Here is a 20,145-nt window from a genome sequence, read left to right as displayed (position 1 = left end):
GCAGGAAGAGGGCAGAGAATAGAGAGCTTTAATATTTCACCCAGCACATCTTTAGCTTTACAACCCATAATACGTGGCACACTAGAAATATCTAGTTACACATGCCAGGAGGAAAATCTGCCCATCAGTGGAGTTACCTGGGTTAAAGAGAGGGGATGTTCTTGCCTTTCCCTTATTTCACTGCCTAAACTGCAGTTCCCTGCTTTTAGAAGAGGCTGCATTGATTGTGCTTCTTTCAGGATGATAGAAATGAACATTTCCACAGGAGGGATAACTCCCAACAAGGGAACTGGGTCCAAATGTCATACAAATTGCTGGACCAAGTGTTTGTTTAGAGTGGAGCAAAGCTGTGAAAAGCTGATCTAAGTGGACAATGCCATAGCTCTCTAAGCAGTAGTTCACAGGCACCAACTATTTTCTAGAATCTGATCTTTATCCAAATCCCTGCTGTTTTTTGGTTTGCAGAGCTTCTGTTCAAGTCCTATCGTCTCTCTGAATGGAAGGAACCTTCACACAGATAACTTTGCCTCTGGTCAGCTATTGCAAAAGATGCCTTGGATAGTTATAGGAGATCAGGGAAAGGAACAACTGCCCAGTAACAATGAAGATCTGCTCCCAAGTGGAAAGAGATTTGACTATGTCCCATAGCATCTGTCTCTGGCCACAAATCCTGCTACAATAGCAGCCTTAGAATAGTGATGTCATGTAAGAGTCATCGATACGAAATATATATAGGTTCTCTCTCGCCCATTAGTAGCACAACCTATAAAAACACACCATGAAGATCTAGAGCTTTTGATGTCTTCTAGGCAAGAATGTGGCTTCATAAGACAAGACAAACTCTATCATAGTATCCCTTTCATGAAACTCTGTTTTTCTGACCATGGAGGATTAAATTTTTGTCTGAAATGAAAACAAAATTTGGCTACTAGCTTTTCTACCAGGGAAATGCTGCGGGAAGAAGTATATTTGGCTTCCCAAATGGTTCTTGGTTACAACCTTTGCTATTAACAGTATAAAGCTTCTTTGCATTTTCTGGAAATTAGTGAGAAAGCCTTATCAAGCCTCTTGGATATTTGAAAAATTTTTCAGTAGGGAGAGCTAGTGGTTGAACTAGATTGGTGATACTCTTTACTAGACTAGAGGCTTAGCAGAAGGGAAAATTAAGTCACTAACTAGAAAACCTTCTAAGACATTTTTGTATTTTAAGCTAGTCAAGTAAAAGGTATCACTTCTCTGTATAAAATCTGTATGAGGGTATCACTTAAAATACTGTTATTGTATTGCTAGTCTCCTCCAGTTCAAATTTTAACAAAATACCTCCAAGTGTTAAAAGTTGATGGATCCTGCTGTTTACCTTCTGTCACTGAGGAAAATTCTTCATTTATTCCTGTTTTTCTGTCCTCAATCATAGCTCAGAATGGTCAAATTTTACTTCTTGCAACTCAAATAAAAATTATTCATTACTCCACCATGAGGAACTTCACTAGATGCCCCCCAAAAATAGGAGTTGGTCCCTAGTTCTCTCCTGCTAAATGTTCTATTGAGAAAAGATTTACAAAGATGTACAGTAGAGGATACTTTTTCTTTGTACCATAATCCTTCAGGATGACTTCAGGATTCTGCTTTCTAGGAGCCATTCAGCTGATTTATTAAGAAAGTGAGCAAGGTCTAACTTGCCCAGCTTATTATCTGAACCTTTTGAAATTAGGTAAAAAACAAGCTTGTTTTCCAGTTCTCTGGAAGAGTTGCCGCTCTTAATAAGGCTGCATGTTTTTACTGTGTATCTAGTCACTTAAAAGTTCAAAATCTAGGCCTCATGCTTTGCTGCACACAGCCCAAATCCCTTTGGGTTGTTAATACTAGAGAAAGTGATTATATAATTAGGAATCTTTGATGTTACCTTCTAATTTCAAAAAACTATTCAAGGTCCTTTTCTCATCTAGTACAGCAGGTAGCATTTGTGCTTTTTCCTTGTCTCTTTCAAGGAGTTACCCAGATCTCACTCCAAAACTCCCTGAATTATTCTCCATATCTGCTTGTTCTGTCAGGTTTTTTGCTTTCTTCTCCTACTCTTCTGGTTCTTGTGGTGTTTCTCCTGACTCGTCTCTCACTCTCCTGCCGCTCTGTATGTGCAGCCCTCTACCAAAAGCAATGTAAGCCTTTGGCCCTTTTCTAGAGTGCATGAGTGACCCCAGAAATGCCCTTGTTTTGGACAGTGATGTATGCTCATGTTTGGAGTGCAGACTGCTAAAGTCTTTCAGAGAACATACTAAATAATTCATAGGTTTTCTGCTAGTTTCAATATGTACGATGTTGGTTATGATAGATTCTTACCTTTGTTATCAAACTGCAAGTCAGCTAAACTTCCACACATGGAGATAGGCTTCAGGGTCCTGATGTGTCTGGTGATGTGTCATTGAATGCAAAGATTATTCCAAAGAGAGAACTTCTGCAGGTGAGCTGTGGATAGAGATTCTTGTTTGTTCACTTCTCTATGAACTTCAGGTTTTCCTATTCCTTCACCTTTCAAATTTACCAGAAAGGAAAGTAAGATTCTTTCTGCTTGCAGTTCTCCAGATCACTTCCTGTGCCTTTTTGTAACAATACAGTGTTTTCTATGCTCCTGTCCTCCAGAGCAGAAGCTGATCTTAAGAGATAGTATGATTTTTGGTTGAGATGCCAATGGAAAGCTGTACTAACTCTCTAGTCTTTTTGCTGGTATTTTGCAGGTCAGAAGAGTGCCAACCCAAATGACTCCCTCTGGAAGGAGTTTCTCTTTAAGGGACTCTTCTGGGAAGCTGTCAGTGCTCAGCTCCGTGAAGAGTCACGGACTGGGTTGTGCCTCCCACAAACTCTGAAGCTGTATAGTGTTCAGAGCCAGTCCTTTACAGATGATAGCGCTGAGAAAGATTCAGGAAGGAGTGATCTAGTAATACTGCAGTGAAGCAAGTGGAAGATCTCCTAACAGGTAGTGCATTGTTTTCTGGGACAATTTAATAAAGCTATAGTGACCCTGTAGTGTTGAGGGAGTAATACATACATCCTTTAGAGGTAGTTACCTTATTTCTGTGAAGAACCATGTAATTAGTGGTGTTCTAACAGCTGCTTTCCATTCCCAGCTTCTTCCAGTCTTGTATCTTGTTCAGAATTGAAGATCACTTAAGGATATTGGCAGATAAGGTTCTTTTATCCACAAACTGCCCTTTCCTTTCCTTGGCTTTATCTTTCCCTCTTTCAAGCATCAACTGTTATGGCAACAGGAAGGTCGGAGGCAAATAAGCAGCTGGCAGTCTTCCTAATGGGCAGAAACAGAGGCTGGAATCTCTCCTGAATTCAACAGCACAGTGGTAGAACTGCAGTAGCATTGCTAACAGTGGCACAGAGTGCATTTTGAGCTCGCAGGGTAGCTGGATTTAATGAGGTGAGATACTGCTCATGCTAAACCTTCTACCAAAGCTGAACAATGTGATGCATGCAAATGCAGAAAACATAGTTTATGGTTTTAAAATGGCTTTCCCTATTTATTGGTTTTTCAGAACAAAATGGTAAAATATGGTTTGGGCTGCAAAACTAGGTCTGACCTAGTTGCTTACTTATTGATTCTGGACTACTTCAAGAAGGAAAAAAGAGGGATATTGTGGTTCCCTCTCTTAATCTGGCTTTAATGCAATGCCCTTCTTTTAGCCTCACAGGTTTTCCACAAATTAGAGGAAGTGTGTGTGTGTGTGGAAGTCAGTTTGACAACTATGGAATTAAATACTTGGGTTCCAGGGTTTGATTTCCAATATACTTGTATCTAATCCCTTCTGCTGTCAGTGTCTTTTGTTGGACCCTTACTCTGCAGACTGTTTTTTGGACATATTTCTATTATGTTTCAATCCATTTTCTTTTTGTCTGCTGAGAGTTTCCTTTGCTCACACTGTTCCCAGTTATAGGACAAAAAAAGGTTATTTTACAATCGATTTGCCAGTAAAGTGATAATGTTTGGTAACTAACCTTTATTTAGCCACACATTTAAATGATGCAGATTTACCAGGTCTAATGTGACAGATTCATTCTTGATGTGATTGAAAAGCTGAATGTCCGTAGTTATCTGTGAATAAAGGTGAATACATATTTCCAATCTCAGTCTTACTCTCTTGAACTTCGATTGAAGTGTCAATCCAAACTCCATTTCTTGGCATCATCTGCTTACTAATTTGAAATCAATCCAGAGTTGAAATACTCTCCATGCTTCAGGGCAGTTCAAATTTGAATTTCAAGGAGGAGGAGGATCTGGAGGTAGGAGGAAAGCCAGTGGGGTTCCCTAATTACTAGAAGTGTTTTAATTAAGTGGAGTAGAGCTACACAAATTTGATAATCTGAGTTCCTCTTTAGACTACTGCTGTCTATTCGGAGATACCTGCACTGGCAGTGGTTTCTTCTCACAGCAGCACAGTTGTGAGAGCCATTTTAACCTGTCATTTTTAATGGAAGTTAAACCAGGAGTGATAGTATTTGAAGGCTGTCACTTCTGGCTGAGAACTACTTCATCTCTATTTTCATGCCCTCAGCTTTATGTTTATAAGCATGCCCTGCAAAGGTACATCTTCAATATGCGGACTTCTGCATGGTTGTATTATAAGTGAACTACCTACAAAATCCATTTGTTTGAGAACTATTCAAAAGTCAACATTTAGACATGTAAGGTATGAGAATGTGTGTCTGGGTCTGTGTTTGGTAGCAGACTTTGGATTTAATCCTAAAATACCTTCCAGGTTGCAGCTATAAACACAACTGCTGTAAGCAGCAGCGGGTATGGCCAGCTCAGCATGTGTCAAGCTGTATGGTGGTATGTATCAATAGAACAGCTCTTCTACAGTCACTACTATTTTTAGTGCTGGGGCATGCCAGAATACTGCAGCTGCTGCCTCTTGCACTGAGATGCTAAAAGCCTTACTCTGGCCCCTGCTAGCTTCTACTCCTGGGATCTCTTATTCCTCCCATATGATGGAATGGCCTCCAATGCTGATGACACCTGGGTTACCTGGATCTTGGTACCCAGGCATCTAGAAACAGAGAAGAAGGAATTGGAGCCATTACAGTGCTCTGGGGTTGGAAGGGTGGAGGAAGCAGGGCCTGGGCTGTCTGGAACCATGATGGTGGCAGTGAAAAAGTACTGAATTAATTTTCTGCAGTGTTCAGGGCAAGCTATCACTGTGCCCAGCTTTTCAGGGATGAAAAGGAGTTACAGTCTTTACAAACTCCTGTAGAAAGTGTAGTAGTGCTGCTCACATAGAGCCTGTGAATCAAAGCCTTGTGGGAAGCCCATTTGCATGGGGATCAGTAGAGGCAGTGACAGGGATCTCCTCTATGGAGCAGCATTTGCACAGTGATGCAGTCCTGGTTGTGTGACACAGAGGCTGCTGCCCAGGGCCTGTTCTGTCCTGCCCCCTGGAATCATGGCCACATCCTGAATCTGCTACTGTCTATAAACAGCATGGTGAGTTCAGCTAGGCTAAGTGGGCATCAGCCAGTGGGCATATGCTGAAAACTGTAAGGAGGCCCAGTAGTAGGGAGAATAGTGGTATTCTTTCTTTTTTTTTTCTGTGAGGAATCACTGGCAATTCCTTTTTAAAAGCATTATATTATAGGAGCATTTTGGCTTTAGCAACCAAAGGCTTGGCACCACAAGTTCTCATCACCGTGAGGAGCCCTCAGCACTTTGCAGAATTGGGCTGCACCTCATCACCCACGTGCAACTGGCACATGAGCTCTTCCTTCTTTCCCTACATCTTGCCTTACTCTCTGAGCGTGGTAGGACACTTCCTCTTTCCCCCATGCCATGGTTCCCAAACCCGTGAGATTGCTCTTGTTTTCTCAGCACTGAAATCTCTTCTACTCCCTGTGTCTTTTGGGTCTGATGTTGCTTCTGAGTTCAGTGAGGCTTCTGTCCATAGTTTCAATATATTGGGAAAACTACATTGTTTTTAAAAAGCAAAGCAAACAACATGAATTCTGAGAAGGAAAGCCCTTTTAAAGTGTAATTAATTTTAAGGCAAAGTGCTTTCAAAACCAAAGAAAAATCCTAAAAAAAGGAATCCTTTAACTACACAAAGCAAAATGAATTTGGCATATTGAACAACATGTTAATAAGCATCTTTAAAACAGATTATGGTTTTGATCTGATTTATTTTTCAGTCCTATGGAGACAGCTGATGAATTATATATGGTTATGGCACTTATGAATTTTAAGTCTCCTCGACTGAAGGCAAATGTCAAAGGCACCATGTGTTAGAACAAGATATTTTGCTTGGCAGGTATGGCTTATTCAGGAAACCGGCTTCTGTTTTATACATATTCTGCATTGCTCAGTTGGGTGTATTGGTTCTTTGAATACCCATCCTGTAGCTGTCTCATGTAGCTGAATACCTCCTCCTCATTTAGGTAAATAGCATTTTCTTTGATAGTGGAGAAGGAAGAGGGTATATCAGTGAATCCTTTCTCTTTGGCACTCTTCTAGTAAGCAGTAAGCAGAACATGTCTGTCACCTCTGCAATTTGGAGGTGCAATGGGAGCTGGGTTAGAACTGAGTTGCCATAAGGCAAAATGTTTGTGGCCATGTCCTCTCCTCTTGCTTACTTTGTCTTCTTGCCTGAGTGGGAGCAGGTTTCTCCCACCAGTGCTCAGACCTCTGGCCTGGCCTTTTTCCAGCAAACAGAAGAGACTTCCGACATTCAGGCTGAGCAAAGGACTAATGCTAAGCTTATTTCTCCTGATCTTCCAGGGCTTCTCTGAGAGAGGCAAAAGCTTTCCTAGAAGACCTGGCTCTCAAGTGGTTACCTGTAGAGTTTTCATCTGGTCTCTTTTAGCCTCTCATTTCTATCAGTGCAGAGAGCTTACTCTGGGGATAAATCTATCTTGGTGCTGGCTTTTCAGAGAGGAGCAAAGTGTCCCCTTCTCTACTTCTGACCAGCAACAGCTGCAGTCAGCAAACTTTGCTCGAAAGTGGGTGCTGTTCTTCCCAGGCAGTGTCTGTGTCAATGTGAGCTGGTCAAAGGGGAAATGGGAAGATGATTGAAAACAGCATCGTGCTTGCAGCACTGATAGCGGAGCACCCTCCAGGAAATATGTTGTATCCAGCAGAAACCCAAAACAGAATGTTTTCTGCTGAGCCTATGCATGTTCTCCCCTCACCTGAGAAAGTAGTGTAACTCAGTGAGATTGGGAGACTCCAGATACAAGGACCATCATAACTTTAAGACTTGTGCATTGCTAGTGTTTTACTGAGTCTGCAGGAAAGAACAAAGTATGGTTTGGGCCAGCGTGATGGAAGGATGGGGTTGGTATGAATGAGAGCAAAGGTATTCATTTCCTTATAGATTGACCTGCCCAAGTTAGACATTGGATAGGGTATGACCCTTGTTGATTACATCTAAAGATGAGATTACCAAAGAATTTTGACTCTGTAACTGTTCCAGTAGAACATACATCAAGGAAAAGTAGAGCTTCAAGGTGTGGCAAGCACTTGTACAAAGATTGTTCCTAACAGTCCCGAGTGGTTGAAGATGCCATTGTGCACATGTGAGAGAAGCCTCTGATAGCTGCATCTCGATTCCTGTAGCTCTATATTCTGTCTCTTTCTCCTAAATCCTCATCTTTTGCCTACCTGTTCTACTTACAGCCACTGACAGCCACTTCTCTGCTGTTGTGGTCCTGAGCCAACTTCTGTAAACTTGGGCACTCTGCTGGATGGTGGTTTTGAACTATTTCTACTTTCTGTTTCCTACTATTTCCTACTTGCTTTCTTCTGGATGCTGCATCCTTCACAGATTCTAGAGCTGGGATGAGACAACACAAGGCAGTTTACAGGGAGCTCTTCAGATTACATTCTGTTGTGATTCTTTAGTTCCTACAGAAATTGATTCCCTCTTGCACTGTAGTCCCAGGGAGGTAGGCTCATCTTTCACCAGTGATGGGTGGTGGAGTAAGTATAAGGGAGATGGGGATGTAGCCCTGATGAAAATGCTGCTGGAATTGAAAGTAGGATTATTTCTCTGCTGTTACACACCCTATGGATGTCTAAAAGACCTCATGTGAGAGTTTCCTTTCTGCTAGCAGTGGGTTTCATAGATGGACAGTTCAGGTGTTCTGACTTGATACAGCTGTATCTTGGTGGAAACACAGCTGAACTGGTGCAAAGGATATTGTCGATTGTCCCTTAGCTGCTGGGGTCAGGATACATTTCTGGGTTGGATAAGTTTAGTTGAGTGGGAGGGACAGGAGATGCCACTAAGCAGGTTTTAAGAAATTTCATTAAAACCAACAGTTTTTAGAATCTAGCATCTGAATTTCTCTTTTCATACCAGGTACAAGGGATATGATTAGCATAGAGATTTCAAAAGCAATGCACTTCGGTATAATGGAAAACACTGACCTGTATCTGATCCATTTGGGATCTTGGTAACAGTTGCAAATGAGGCCAAGCTGAATTCCATCAGCACAGTGAGATTTCAAGAGCCCCTCTGGAGTATGCCCAGAATAAAAAACACAGCCAACACCCCTGCATTATTAGCATGATGTCTCTTGGAGTTGGATGTGGATGTGTGTGACTTGGTAGCTAAAAGGGGGAGTTCCACTCTTGAATTTCTAAGGATTAATTCATTGAGGCCTTAATGCTTGATGAGGCTGGGGTGCTTTTAAGCTGGGGAAGGAGAAAGGTTGATCTCCTGCTGGAATGCCATTTTGCAAGGAGCTCCTTTCTTTATATTGACAAGAGTTGTTCTACTGCTATGTGTTTTTAGTAAAAGCTGTCTTTTTCATCCAGAAGGCTCATTGTTTGGGATCTTTGGCTTGCTTGTTTGTTTTCCTTTTCCAGGAAACATTGTTTCCCCATGCAGTCTCGGTGGGATTTACCAAAAGAAGCAGATTCCCTTCTCCATTTTCCAGGGAGAGACTCGGGGCAGTGAGCAAAGGGATTCTTGCAAAGTGAGAATAACAGTGCACTGAACTCTAGTCAAAAGTTTGTTATGTGTATGTGATTCTATATGTACATATGGATATACACCTATTTGCATATATATTTCATGAAACCCTGAGCACTTTTGTGGAAAAATGTCCTTGCCAATATTGTCAGTTTCATTAGACTTTCCTTTTCTGTTCCAATAATCCAGGTTCGTTTGGGGATGATCAAAATCTGTACCTGTAACTTTACAGTTTGATTAGTTTCAGTCTCTATGTTGTATTAAACCCATTCATTGTCTGATTGCCTTCTCCCTCATTCTCTGATGATGTGTTGGGCCTATAATCTCTGAATCCTTGTGTACTGAAATTGATACAGTCTTTGCCATCCCAGAAGAGCTTCCAGAGCAATACAGATGGTAATTTCAGGACAGGATAGGGGAGGCCTGATGAATCTTAATCACACGTTTCTCCTTCATTACCCTCTACCCACCCATTTCAGCATATCTTCACATTGTATCTTTTAAAATTGTTTTCATTTTCCTTTGTTTTCCTTCTGCTGAAGCCATACCCTTGGCTTAGTCACTCTTTCAATGTCAGAAGCATGTCATTCTTTCAGTGTCAGAAGCATGCCCTTGTGTTACAGCAGAGCCTTGCATAGCTTAGTTCTGCTGCTTTGGCACTGGGAGAACTCGCTCTTCTTTTTCACTCAGATAGTAAAATTTCCCATTGGTATAAACAGATTAATTGCAGTCTCTGTTGGTTCCCACTTAGAGTTGTGTCCCAGACACTAGCAGGCTGATGGGTCTGCCAGCCATGGTGCTCTGATGGTAGTGCTAAGGTGGTGTAGTTCTCATCTGCTGCTTTGGTACATCTAAGCCAAAAAAGGGTTTGTGCTGGGCTGCTGCTTCCTGCCAGGTATTTTCATCTTTCTTATTTAATGGTGAGCAGAAAATGTATAGGACACACCATTTGGGTCTGTTTCACAAAGAATACAGGTGGTGTTGCTGTAGTGCTATAACTGAGTTTGATAGCTGTTGAAGAGTACCAGAAGCAGTTGGTATTTCCATGGCTACTTTGACATATTTGGTTTCTAGATCAACGAGGACTGCCCATTCAACTCCATTGATTTGCAACCCAGTTGATTTATTTTCCTCCCTTTTTTTAATCACTTCTAAAAATAAAAAGAAATTCTGCCAGAAGCCCAGTTAGTTCCCTACCCTTCATCAAATAATAGATAGTAAGGACTAAGCAGAGTTTGTAGTGCAAATCAAAACAGAGATTGGGAACAGATAAGAAGCTGAGTCTGGTGTGTCCTTGCCTCTGAAAATCTGAGACATAGATGTGCCAAGACTCTGAGAAGATGGGTGCAAAAGGGGTCAGTTTTCAGCTGCTGCCTCTGCCTTTTTCCCCCTCTCCTTCCCCTTTTCCCATCAGCTTCTCTGTACATCATCTCCCTCTTCTGGCTGTTCCAGGGTTACAGAAGCAGAAGGCTGCCCTCTGGCCTTGCAGAAGAGATGATGTAATCATCGTGTCAGCATGAGCTCTCTGGCCAGTATTTCTTCTTGGACTCAAAGATATCTTCTATGGCAAGAGGAACCTGGGAGGAAAATGGATAAGACTAGAAAACAAGATATTTTCTCATCTTCTTGGTGAGAAAGGACAATGGTGCTGATTATGGCACAGGGGTGAAATGCAGAGACTATTTCTTCTTGCACACTTCTTACCCCAGGGCTCTGTTACAGACCCTGGGGAAACTATGTCAGCCTGTCTCCTACTCAGCAAATTCTGTGCAAGAAGAGGGGTTTGCTCATTGCCTTTTACATGCCACAGCACTGTCACATTTTTCTGCCATTCCCCACATCTGGTGGGTGACATGAGGAGTTAGAAAGGAAGAGATGCTGGTCTGGGAATTCACAGCCCTCTGGTAGGTAAAAGGGAGAGGGCTGAAGAGGAGGTTAGCACCTTTCTGCTCCAGTTAGACATATAAAGGGCACGAGTGCAGTCTGGGAATAACTGGTATCTTTGGAGCTTTAGCTTATTTCTTTGAGTGTGATGATGCTAAGTTTTTACTAAATATTCCAGTGTCACTGCAACAAAAGTGCATATGAACTCAAGGTAGCAGGTGTGATGTGCTTTAAGGACCACAGCATTATCCTGTTGGAGCAGATGAAAGAGCAGATGGCATAATTTAAATTCCCAGGTTCTTTAGACAAGGTCTACTGAAGACTGAAAGGTACAATCCTCATGTCATTGTATGGCATGTCATAATGTTAGATTTAACACCTGACAATCAAAATGCTAGTCATAAAGCAGGGAAGAAAAATTACACTATAGAAGTAGGTGTGTCAAATCTGAGAAGCTGAAAGATTTTTTCTATCTCAAGCTATTATTGTCCTGAAGTGCTATGTCTTGTACTTACCTCTGTTAGAATACCACTAAGACTGTTTTTTGCTTTTTCATAAGGAGTCATTTTCTAAGTAATAATCTTGTAGGAGCTTTTATTCTGGAAACGCCTGTCCTTTAAACTAAGATCTTCACCCTAAATCAGAGGTGGAGATTCTTCCTTGCTGTTATTTTATACATGAGAATTATTGTTGTTATAGAAGGGGAATGTGATTACTGCTGTGCAAAGATGCCAGTAAGGGCAAGGCACACACTGTGTGTTTTTTCAAGATGCAGAAAGGCAAATGAAATATCTTTGTGGAATAAAGTAACCAGAGTCAGGGGGTGGGATCAACAGGCAGTAGATTCTAGGATGGGGTTTGAACAAGGCTGAGGTATGTGGTCTGGGGAAGTCTGAAAATGCAGAGAACTGAAGATGCAGATGTGTGTGTGCATGGAGCATGCAAGACTGAGAGAGAAGGTGTTGGAAGTGATGCTGACAGAGCAAATCACAGGGGAGGATCAAGCCTGCTATGGGATTTTTGCTTTGTTGGTGGAAATAGAACATTGTGTATATTTTTGTGAGCCAGCAGGACCATACGTGCGTAACACCTTCACTGATAAAATAATTTTTTCTTAATAGGAATATAGATAGTCCTCTGATACTGGCATACTGCTTAGGCAAGGTAGGCAATATAGGAAGAAAAATGCTCTATTATTTTATTTTATTTTTAACTTTATTTAATTTTTATTAATGTATTTTTTAACCAGAAAGAAGCAAATGTCACTGTCTCTGCTCAGTTAGGTTATGGCTGTAGTCGAGAATGTGTGTTCTTTAGTGTTCATGATACTTATGTGAGGAACTGGCAGAACAAGCAAACTCTGATGTATGTCTGAAGTGATATTGACTGAAGCAGTATTTTTATGTACTTACTCCATGATGTCAAGTGAAGTTATGAGGATGAGCAGTGGGTTTTCTCCCATTGGCTATTCGTTTCAGCACTGACCTTACAAAATCATGTGCTTAGGCCCATTGCCTTAGATTTCTTCAGTGACTGAGGGTTGAAGAAATCTGTGTTAGCTATGGAGCTTGTTGAGAAGATCACCAAATTCACTTAATTAATTCCTATAATAATAAGCTAGTCCATTAGTCTGCAGTGCCACCTAGCCTCTTCATTCTTTGGGGAGCAGGGAGTATGGCACGAATATTTAGAAAGATAAAAACTACTTGGAAAACATACCTGTAACAATCTTTTCCCCCCTTCATTTAAAGATACATCTCATTTAAGTCCATCTCATCAGAAGATTTTAATCAACAGTTCGAAAATTGTTGCCCTGATATTAGCCAGTGACAGAAAAGACAGGGAGAATTAGAGATTATTTGTCTTCAAAATGTTAGTTCCTTGTTCAATGCAAGTATTACTCATAATTTGTAAGGTTTGAGCTTGGTAAGGAAGCAGAAAGCTGGTGCATGACTATTAAATTTCTTAACAGTGTGATTCATCTCAAAATGATTCAGAGACTATTGATAGTAGTCCTGTCAGGAGTTGCCATCTCTGTGGTGAAGTTGGAGTGGTGAGTGACATACCACTAGTGCTTTGTGGCATTTCATAGCATTCGTGTCTTAAGAATATGCAGAGTAATGAAGGCAGCAAGTGTAGTTCTGCTGGAATGCTGATAGTAGCATCGCTGCCACCTGAAGAAGTCATGTAGAATTGCCTTCTGTCCTTGGGTGGGTCACAGGGCAGATTGTTGGGGAGAGAAATGGCTCTGGGAAAGGGGAACCTAGACTGATGCCTACCCTGTCCATGTATGCCTTTGGGAGCCAGGACTGCTTCTTTCTGATTCCTCCTTTTTTCCTGAAAGGAAATTGGTGTGCTTGGGTTAGGAGAGTGGTTACTGCGGAATAGCCATTTGGCTGTGTTTCATGGAAAGCCATGGTCCTGAAACTGCAGGAAGAGACAGAGACATTAGCAAGGGTACAGGGTGGGAACAGCATCCCAAAATCTGGCAGGATGAAGTAGGTTAGTGAAGGGTGAGAAACATGTCCTTACATCCATGAACTCCACCAACTTTGAAAGAGGCCTTTGTGCTTCTCCTGGTCTCTCTGCCCTACCTGTCAGTTGAACCATCTTCATCACTGTTTCAAGACAGAATTCTTTCTCCTCACCTTTTGGGTGGCTGGGTTCACATTTTTTTGCTGTTCCAATGATGATCTGACTCTTGTGTTACAGAATTGCTGATAAATGTACGATGGGGAAAATCTATTAAAATAATTAATTTCTGACCAATACATTCCCAAGACATCTGTGTTAGCTTCTGTCTTCTTAAATAACAAATGTATTTAATCTGAAGCTTTGTGTTGCAGTAGCTCTGTAGAAACAAACACAGCTTTTTGCTTTGGCGCAGTTAAACAGAATCTCCCTTCATTTAGACTAGTAAGAAATTAGCAGATAGGTCCTTTGTGAAAATCTGCAAATGGTGACTAAACATGGGGCCACTATCATGATGCCAACAAGAATAGGCAGAAAATGGAAAATGTGCACTGCCACAGGCTGCCTTTGTGCAGCAGGCTCATTTGCCATTGCCAAGTAAGACCAGAGACTAAGCTGAACGAGTGTAGGTGGGATGGGATGGGATGCCATTCCTGCTTTTCTTTGGTATGGATTTCAGCTTACATTATTACAGTGCTCAAAAACATTGGTAGCTAGAATGGGTACCACAGAAGGCTTATATGATAATTTGAGGGTGGGAGTAATGAGAAGAAAAAACTACTGAGTTTCATCTCCAAATCCTACTAGACTTTCTTATCAGCAGACTTTCCTGCACTGTTTAACAATGCATTTATATATGACTTTTGTTTGAGAATGCACTGCAGTAGGTTTTGGCTTGACTGGAAGAGTCATTTGAGAAGTGCGCATATGTCTAATGGTTAGACACAGCCTGTTTGCTCATACAGATTTCATAAAGGGGGCTGTTAGAGCATGTCGTACAGAATTTATTGGGTTAAACAAAACCCATCAGTAAGTGTTGTAAAGCTGTAAAAAGCTATCCAGATTCAGAGATCCAGTGAATCAGCTTAAAAGTCTAACACTAAAGCCATACCTTCTTGCTTTTCTGAGGGAATGAGCTGCCCAGTCTCTGTATCTCACCAAACAAGAGATGAGGAACTCCTGCTGAGTTAGAGAGCTACCATCTTTGCTTAGGCATAGATTGATAGCTCACTCTTTAAAAATAGCAGGGGTTTCTAAGTGAGGAGTTAAAACTAGTAAAAAAAAATCAACTGGCTAAAGCTGGTCATAGTAGTATTGTGGTCATAGTAGTACTGAAATGATCAAAAGGCATTTGTGGATGCACCTGCTGTTGGGTGGGGTGTTTGTGTTATTCTGGAAGCTAGAAGGTTCCTTGTATTGTTGGGATGCTATAATAGCCCCAGAGAACTGCAGCATTCTATTATATCTGCTGGCTAATCATCCAACATGAGTGGCAAGTAAAATAAGGAAAGGGAATTACATTCTAGTATTCTGAAAAAAACCCCAACAACCAACCACAGTGATTTGTAAGGGAATTCATACAATCAGAGAACAGTGGAGCACCTGTAATTACTAACCACTATTAACAAGCTGTAAAGACTAGCTGTTGCAAGCTGCATTTTACCCTTCTTTGAACATAGCATTTAGAAAAGCAATGGAAAAGTTAAATATTAGGACCAATTTTGAAACACTTTTCAATACTTTTTGTGGTTTCTTTATTTCCTTTATAAAGGTTCAGGTTCTATGAAAGGACTGAAAAGGGAGGTTTAGATACAGAATAAGGAATACCTAAATTCTGTGAATAAGCTGCGATGCGTATATGCATCTCTTTAATTAACATCCTGTACCACTAGCTTTAATAATTTTTCTGCAGAATATGATAGCTTGACTGAGAAAGAGACCTTGGGCACTAATCAATAGACAGCTTGAGAGTGCTGGAACAGTGTAGCTTAGTAGCTGGGGAATATGCCTAGGAACAAGTGCTGGAGCTTCTGTTTCCTTTTCTGTGGGTTGTCCTCACCCAGTGTTAAATGCGTAAATTGCTTTGGGAATGGAGCCCAGGCCTCTTGAATCCTTTGTTGTACGGTGGGCAAGAAGGATGTAAGGTGTTGTGAGAACATAAGACTAGGTTTCCAGTTCCCTCTAATCTAACTAACAGGTGATTATACAAAAGGCATTCAATGACCCCAACAGGGTGTTTTTGAAGGAGCTTGGCCTTTTTTTCAAGATTCTGTGTTCAACACAGTAGGATGCATCAGAGCACATCAGGCAGATTAAGTGATCTGGGGGTATTACATGCCACCATGCTGTTTCCTGAGTGTCTGTCAGACTGCAGCAGGAGTGAAGGACAACAGTGCCTTGGCTGGGGTAGCTTCGGACACACTCAGCAGAAGAACAAATATTGTCCTGGTCCAAGAGGGAGGCAGCTTAGACACAGTCAGGGTTAAGCAGGCTCTGAGTTTCTGGATCACAGCTTATGATATCAATTCCTGTCTTCTTTACAAGTGCGGCATTGCACCTCGCTTAGTTCTCTTTGGTCCTGACTATGCAGCAGATTATGCTGTTTGGCTGAAGTCTGGTCACTTTGCTTCCCCATACCTCTGTGACATGGGGTTAATGATGTATCTTTTCTCTTGCCATTCACCTGTCACATCTCTTTAATTACCACTTTTCATTGAGTAGGTGCACTCTTCTCCTCTGTGTTCATATAGTGTCCAGTGCATGGGTCCCTGCCCCCCGCCACAGCTTCTAAGCATTATTACAGCATAATGCAAATAAATAGTATGAAGATGTTGCTGTGGAAAAACCCTCTGAAACTAAGCCTGCTTTGCTTCCCAGAAATACAAAACAAATTACCGTGTACTTTTAACTGCATCCATTGGCTGCTTTTGACTCATGATAGTTTATGCTGTGAATTTTTAATAGCAATAATAACAACAACTACTTTCCTAATCCTTAGCATAAGAACAAACAGGAATGTTTGGCATTTTCATCCCGGTTTTCAGGTTGAAAGTCTCTGTGTACATTGCTTGGCTCTCAGTTGACAGTGGTGCTTTATGTAAACAGAGGAGATAGTCCTGTGCTCCCCTGGGGCCTCTCCATGGCCCAGGAGCACCATTTCAGCCCAGCCTGGGGCCATAAGTCTCTGCCCCTGTGACATAGACGGGATACTGGTCTCCAGCTCTGCTCTGCTGGGCCCAATATGTGGGCTGATGTCCTGGCTTGACCTTAGGCCTGCCTTATTCTTATGAACTTCCCTGATGCTCTGGACTTGTGGCTGAATGTGGTGGCCATCTGCAGGCCTGCCCTGCACACCTTGCTCATGGCCTGTAGGACAGAGACCTGGGTAGGGCAGAGACCTTGCCCTGTCAGCCATGTTAGGAGCTGTCAGCCTTCATTGCTTCCTGACAAAGAGCTTTGTATTAAAACGTTGGGAAGTGTAGCTGCAATGAGAAGGGAGATGAAATGCAAAATCAGGATTGACTCAATGAGGAATTCAATGCAAATATTAACTTTGTTTCCCCCTTCTACTAATGCACATCTAGCTTTGAACTACAAATCCCCACAGTCTTGGATGAAATATTTTAAATGATTGAAGTAATCAAATTTGAGTGTTGTTCTTTCCCTTTGTGGTGCAGTAAGAAGTTAAATATTTCACATGCTGCCTTACACAGCGCAAAAGCACATTGCTGGCATTCTGTGTTGATTTTCCCTCCCCATTTTTTCCCATAAGCCCATACTCAAGTCTGACCAGAATCAGTCGGATCCTTGGTATGTGCAAGTGCCTTGGTTAGAAGTGAGATTAAACTCCTTCAAACTCCTTAATCAAAATACCTCCTCTCACACTCCCAAAATAAGGTCACAAAGCTTCAGCACCTGTCCAGATGATGATTTATTGCTGTAGATGGAGGACAGGTATTGCAACTCCCTTTTCATTCTTGAACACCTTCCACCATTCTCAAAGATCTGAAAAAATATTGTCTCTAATAGTGTTTCAAAAGCCATTTTATACTTTCTTTATAAAGGATACTCTTGACTAATGTACTCAGAATGGGATAATAATGACAACTTGACATGCATAGAAGCATTTTATACAATTCAAAATGACAAGTTGTCAGAAAATATAATGGACAACCAGGGGTAGTGTACCTGATGTGGAGAGAAGACCATTAAGTGTCTTGAAGTTTAAACTGGGCAGCCCTGCTGTGAAACATGCTTGAAAGCCCCATTGTCTGCTGGGTTGCTTCTGAGCCTTTGAAAGCACATGAGAGTAGATTAAGGAAAGGTGTTAATTTAAACTAGAATTCCTGACTAGCAACACAAGTAGACAAGCTCTCAGATAGACCATCACTTCTAATGCAGCCATTATTTCTCTGTTGCACGGCTGTTCTTTTGTTCTTGCCCCAGTTGAATGTCGCAGCTCTGTTTACAGTGCCCAGCAATGCCACTTTTGTGACTCGGACCTGGAGGAGGTGGCTGAAGTTCTCAGCTGCTCACTGCCTTGGTTAATGTACCAGGTAATTCCTTAAGGTTGTACCTGATTCTTGTTTTTTTAGTCCACGTTGGATAGCAGCACTATTTTCCTTTTAACCCTTTTCACCTCTTCCTTAATCAAAGAACATGTGTAAGACCACATTGTCTCCTCTAGACACCCATCCTTGAACATGCACACATACTTATACCATAATAGTAAGTGGGGATGACCACAGATAAATACCCTTTAAAGGGAGTGCTAGGAAGTTGGAGAATCTGAGAAAGTTCGGGCTTGCAACAGGCTGCTTAAATGTGAATAAAGGTGCTGTCTAGCTTTAGGTGTATGTGTGGAAAAATGTGTCTGCTTTGTCCTAAAACCAGCATAAGTGGTTAAAAAAAGAATTCAAAATACAACCCAAAGCTCTAGTTCCAGCTGCTCTAACGAGTAGTAAGAAGAATCTCCCTTTCCTCTGTATTTACAAATAATTTAAGTTGTAATGTTTTTACAATGCAAGATACAGGCTCTGGTGCCTGTAGGCAGCGAGGCTATCTGTGGGATTGTACTCGTGCTCCTGAAACAGAGCAGTTCACTTTCTCAACTTGTATCAGCCCGAGCTGTTGATGAAACACTTCAATACAGCCCAAAGCAAACTAAGGCTTGTGAAGAGTTTGTGTGACTGTAAAACAACTCATATTAATGAGCCCTTTGAATTCAGACTGATCCCTTCTATCCAGAGCTAGAATAAGTTGTCTAGAATAGAATGGGGTAAAAAAAGGAATTTTCGAAGGATCACTGAAATACTGATGAGACTAATTCACCACGTGGAACAACTTCTTTCTGTGAAGGGGCAGAAAAGGGAGCCTGAAGCAATGACATTTGTAATGTAGCTCTCACAGTTGTTTCACGTTAGAGGGAGGGAATCCACGTCTTAATGTGCAAGTGACATTTACTGTCTCTCCTACAGCAAAAGTCCTTTAAATAACAAATGCACATTTAGACTGGCTTTGATCTCTTGAAGCAATATGATTAGTTTAAAGACATGTTTCGGTTTTAATCTTCCCCCCTCTTCTATATCTTAAGTTTAGAAGTGGAATTCTGGTCATGTTATTTTTTTTTTTCCCCTAGGTGATTAATTTTGAAATGTTTACAGGACAAAACATCAAAGTTTGTGGCTGCCTGTAACTTTTCCCAAATCTTAAGTATTTATAGATTCTGTCTCTGAAATGTGTATCTGATTTAAATCTTTAATTTAGTGAACTCTGAGCACAGCAGTCATTGGAGTTAATTTAGCAAATAAGCATGTGGGCAAGTGTGGGAACACCTTGTAATGCTGCTTTTCTTTTCCAGTTACATCAGTTGGTCTAATATCAGCTATTCCCTCTCCTTTCAAGTCTCCTTAAAACATCACCATCTCTAGAGCAAGACACATCCAAAAGTGACAGTCTCAGGGCATATGTGAGAGTTTAACAGGAGCCTCTGGGTTTCAGTAGGCGGTTTGTCTCACAAGTTAGGGCATGAATGATGCTGCTTAGCTTCTTGCAGAGGAAGCTTTCCATTGCTCCAGAGCCTTTAAAATGACGGTGGGGGCTCAGTCTATCCTCTGAAGACTATCTGGACTCTGAGGTGGTAAGGAGGAGGAAGCACCTTTACCCACCTGCACAAACTGCTCCTTCAGACCCAGGCTGCTGAGACAGATGGTTCATGGCACAGTTTGAGTTGGTGGACTGGAGAGCAAGGGAGGGGGGAAAGTCAGGATGCTGGTCAAGTCCCTGTACCATGTGTGTGGAATTATCCAGCCCACCCATGGAATGAAATTCCATGTCCAAAATCCAGATGAAATTACAGTGCTGGAGTCCCTGCCACATTGCATGTCATTGTGCCCAAGACTGAGCTGTGGCTTTGCACTTTCAAAATGCCTATTAGGGCAAAGCAATTCTGCATCTCCTCTGGCACTGTCTGGAGGAAAATTCTGTCTGACTGTTGGGCCGGCACTTAGCTATGCAGGACATGGACTCACTTCCTTTTCCTACTGCCTGCCTTCAGTAGAAATTCTCCTGCACACTGTTTAACAAGTCTTTTACAAGGCTGCAGCTCTGTGGTCTTGTCCTTCCGCTCCTGACAAAGGGAGGTGAGCTCTTCTCCGGACGGGACGGTTCGCATGTGGCTGAAGTCAGGGCTGAGGCATGCTGGGCTTTGCTGATGTAACGGCCTCGCTGCAATTTTCATTCAGATCTGGTTGGCTGTGAGCTGGCAGAGAGCCTCAGCCTCAGATACGCCTCCAACTCAGATGAGGTCATCCCTGCTTTTTTT

General features: G+C 41.8%; 1 protein-coding gene across 1 annotated transcript in view; it reads left to right on the top strand.

The window, feature by feature from the left end:
* The window catches only part of LOC125328024 (deubiquitinase DESI2-like), a 90,598-nt gene that overhangs the window by 16,554 nt on the left and 53,899 nt on the right, over positions 1–20,145 (top strand). The window lies entirely within an intron of this gene.

Source organism: Corvus hawaiiensis, chromosome 6 (genome assembly GCF_020740725.1).
Source record: "Corvus hawaiiensis isolate bCorHaw1 chromosome 6, bCorHaw1.pri.cur, whole genome shotgun sequence".
Classification (NCBI taxonomy): Eukaryota; Metazoa; Chordata; class Aves; order Passeriformes; family Corvidae; genus Corvus; species Corvus hawaiiensis.
Note: the sequence above shows the minus strand (reverse complement) of the source record. Positions and strands in the feature narration are given on the sequence as shown.